The sequence below is a fragment of the Corvus brachyrhynchos genome, unplaced genomic scaffold (genome assembly GCF_000691975.1).
Source record: "Corvus brachyrhynchos isolate BGI_N302 unplaced genomic scaffold, ASM69197v1 scaffold83, whole genome shotgun sequence".
NCBI lineage: Eukaryota > Metazoa > Chordata > Aves > Passeriformes > Corvidae > Corvus > Corvus brachyrhynchos.
In genome coordinates this window covers 5,572,471-5,576,648 of record NW_008238464.1, presented here as the reverse complement: position 1 = coordinate 5,576,648, position 4,178 = coordinate 5,572,471, and the positions used below count along the sequence as shown (strand labels likewise).

Sequence of the window (4,178 nt, the reverse complement as noted above, 5' to 3'; positions counted from 1 at the left end):
CTGCAGATATATTTTTCTGAAAACCACATAGGCTTGCCTTCCAGGTCATTAGTTTGCCAGCCTCAACTCCCCACTTCGCCTGTGCTTTCTGGGGTGCCTGCTGTCAGGTCAGCAGGTGGCAAAGCTGGGCCTTCATATATTGTGGGGTGGCCTGCAGCATGTGCAAAGGTTTCCAGTTACCTCAGTTCCCAGGCCACAGGTATCAAGGCTGAGGCACCAGTGGGACCCATGGAGGGCAGACCCACACCTGCCCTAGGGCAGCCATCCTAGCAGTTTTGCTCAGCTACCTGCAGCGAGCAGCCCCTGGACACCACTGACTCCTTTTTTTAAGATGGGTGCTGATAGCCTATTCCCTCTCCTGAAAAGCCTGTTCCCTCTCCTGTAAAATCACAGAAGAAATAGAGACATTGAACAAATTAAATGTGCAATATATCCTTGGTAGGTAGTACTTAGCTCCTAAGTTCTCCTTGACAAGAAGTTTTAATTCCTAATAACGCAGGTACCACAGACTGCTTGGACTTTGATAAAACATTTGACACTCATATGCATAAGGAACCTGAGATAGGTCCTACAGGTCACATCAAAAGAGCAATCACTGAATTGAAGACCCCTGCCTGGTCTCTCAAAACCAGTCTTATTTAAGAGTGTATTGGGCTGCAAGTTGCAATAAAAAGTGGCTGAGCGTGCCATGCTGGAAAGCAACAGCTGTTCCCAAACAGGCAGGGTACAGTCACAAGGCTGCTGCTTTGTAGGAAGGAGGTCAAATGGTTATTTCCACAAGCTGACACCTTGTGTGGCAAGGTGGTGGTGTCTCAAAGTTTTCCTGAGTCGTGCAATGGTGGTGTTGGGAGAATAGGAATGGAGAGATGTCTTTCATTAGACCAGCTGATAGACCTAGAAAAAATAAACATCTCAAGCCTAGTTCCTTCATCAGGTCCAGAAGGCACCAGTAAAATCCATGCTAACTGCAAGGCAGAAGCAAGAATTCTTGGATCAGTCTTGCTATGCTAATAAATCCCTCTACATGAGAGAAAAAGGTGGTTAACACCTGTGGAGCATGGGGGGGGTGTTACCTGAGAACAAAGTGACAGGCTGTAAGCTCCTGCAGAGAGGAGAAAAAAGGAGGAGGGAAGGAAAAAAACAAAAAAAGCCATTAGCACCTGTGTCGTATTTTTAAATACATTATTACATTTCTGGTATTTTGTAATTAACCCGAGTTAATTGTGAGCTCTTGGTTTGCATATTTTAGCCCAGAGGATAACCAGTTTTTAAAGCTAGCTTGCTACCTTGAAAGGCTCAGCTTGACATAGCCTACTAATGGGTTTATCAGATAAGGTACCACTGGGCTTAATGTGCTCCTTAATTAGGAATGTAAACACCTTCATTAAAAAAGAAATGAGGGCCTCAGAGAAATTATGAAGAGATTTTACGATTATTGACTCAAAAGAGAAAGTATTCCAACAGAGAAAGCCGTTTCTCCCTTTTTCTCTAGGAACAGAGGCAGCATACTTTGTAATTGCAACCCGACATGGCATGTTGACCATAGAGATTCCACTGCACTAGGACGCTCCCTGAGATCTGGGACATCCTGGCTGAACAGAGATGTGAGGGACAGTCAGCCTCTCTGAAGGCATGTGTGTATAAATAGATGTGTTTGTGTACACCCACGTGCCTGTAAACGTGATTCCTGCAGACATGTCCGTGTGATGGGCTGCAACTTCAGCTCTCCTTAGCCAAGGTGGTGGTTGTTCCTCCTCTCGCCTCTCTGCATGTGGTGGTTGGCATAAATAGCAGCCTCAGCAGGTCATAGCTTGCAAGTACCCACAGATATGGGGGATTTGGTTGCTTAGGCGTGTTCCTCTGCCCAGCACTGGGACCGGGAGCTGAGTTGTGGCCTCTATGCCCCATCTCCTCACTGAAGCCGTGGGGGTAGCCATGCCCATGAGATGGGTGGGCGTGTGGGACACATGGGGGCTGCTCCCCTGGACCATGCCTCAGCCCCCTGCTTGGGGCCGCGGGGCCCCCCAGCCCTGGCTGGTGCTCCAGGCCCTGTGCCGTGCCCTGCAGCCGCCTCTCCCCTTGGGCACCCCAGCACGGCGCCTGCTCGCTGTGTGGCCCCTGTTCCCAGCGGAGAGCTTCCCTCCCTCTGCTCTCTCTCCCTGCTCTTCCCAACAATGGAGGCCCAGGCAGCTTGGGACGTAGTTTTGAATTTAAATGCAGCCAGCCTTTAGTTTACGAAAATAATAAGTCCCCTTCAAACACAGTTATGTAAAAAGTAGAATAATAAAAAACTTAATGTTTGTTGGCAGCGTACGTATCCCTTTGTCTGTTAGACAGAGGCCTGTTGACAAACAAGAGGCTTTTCTGGGACTCTAACATCAAGTACCAAAGTATACATGGCCAGGACCTAATACTGCCTCCATTACCTTTGCCAAACAGTGAAACTGCTGCGCCATTGTTTAATGCACTTGTACAAAGAAGGACAATTCATGGCCAGGACCCTCCTGATGACATCCTGTCTCACGCAGGGACCTGCTCTGCGGTACCCTCAGAGGCACTGCCATGCTCTGCTGCATCTCCCTCTCACTGCATCCCAGCTGCTATTCACTGTGCCTGTCAGCTGCAGTAATTCAGATGTTTTCATGTAAACCATGGAAAAACCAGAACTCTCTGTTGACCTCTCTAACAATATTTGGCTTTTAGTTAAGAAATGCAAATGTACTGTAGAGCTAAGAACAGACATTATTTGTTGAATGGTCACCATGGGACTTTTATTTTATTTACAATTTCAATAAATTCTGTCAGTGGTTACTGCAGGATTTCACCTCAGCTCCTTCCTGTAAAGTATTTCTAAATTTCAACCATTATTGTATTTAAATAATAATACAATAATAATACAATAATAAATACAATAACCAACCATTCTTGTATTTAAAGAATGAGAGTCTACATTGTGCTAAAAATCATCTGCTTCCCAAATATTGTGGTCTTTGAAGGTAATCAGCAGCTCCCAGGAATAGATCCTGAGAAATAGAAGCAAAGTGTGAGCTAAACCCTTATTGGTCTTAATGAAAAACTGCACTGTTCTTACAATATTACCTGTCATCTAGAACAGTAAAGCATAGTAAAAAGGAAAAGGTTTTAGAAAAGCACCATCATTGCTTTGGTAGTTTATATTTTCCTAATAAGCTTTCAATTTTCTGCTCCAAATGGAAAGCAGTACTTGTCTCAGGAGAGCTTCTGAATCTAAATTGTTTCCATATCAGCAGTTTTACCTTGTCCCTGGAAGCAAAATTCCAAAAACAAGTTTCCTGTCCCTTGGGTAGGATTAGATGGGGAAACTTCTTAGGAAACAGTGATGGAGAAAGCACTGAGCAGATGTGGCACTAAGACAACCAACCCATCAGACAGTGAACAACTGTGTTGCTGCTCATTAATTCTCATCTTAGAAGTATTAGTCTGGGGAATCTAGCATGTTCACTTGCAATTTTTCATGGTGATGTAAGATCCATCTTCCCACTATTTCCATGGAAAACACAGATGCCCTCTGGCAGCTGTGAGCTGGCAGCAGGGCGAGCTCACCTGGGTGGTAGAGCAGGAGATCTGCTGGGGAGGATGGGGTGCAGTCCTAATGTGCCCCCAGCACCACCACCTTTGCCAGAGCTTCTTAAAAGATGAGTCCAAGCCCTCCAAAAACAAATACATGAGCAAGGAAACCAGGAGGAATAATATGACCACTGTAGCACTTTCTGGCAGACATTAGGAGGAGCTGAAAATAATCAGAAAGTCTTCATGGAAATCACCTTAGAAAAAACAAACAGAGGTGGAAAGCAAGCCTACACCACTGAGGAGAATCCTTCTTGGGACTGGCCAAAGAATTCGAGATTTTTCCCCCCATTATATATATATTTACATATATATATATATATATATATATGTATGTGTGTGTGTGTGTGTGTGTCAGAAATATAAGGTTTCTGGGGTTTTTTTTCCTTAATTATGCATCAGGACACATCACAGATTTATTTGTTTATTTATTTATTTGTTGTAAAACACCAATAAGAAAGCAAAAGAGCCTATGTAACTTATCCTAAGATCAGGGCAGCCTTTTGACTGGGGGAGATGCAAATCCCTGCTCACATTTTTGCCCTAATATTTTCTTGTTTGTATAAAGCAGT

At 44.6% G+C, this 4,178-nt stretch overlaps 1 protein-coding gene across 3 annotated transcripts in view; it reads left to right on the top strand.

Annotated features, from left to right (window-relative positions):
* The window catches only part of EDAR (ectodysplasin A receptor), a 71,823-nt gene that overhangs the window by 37,519 nt on the left and 30,126 nt on the right, over positions 1–4,178 (top strand). The window lies entirely within an intron of this gene.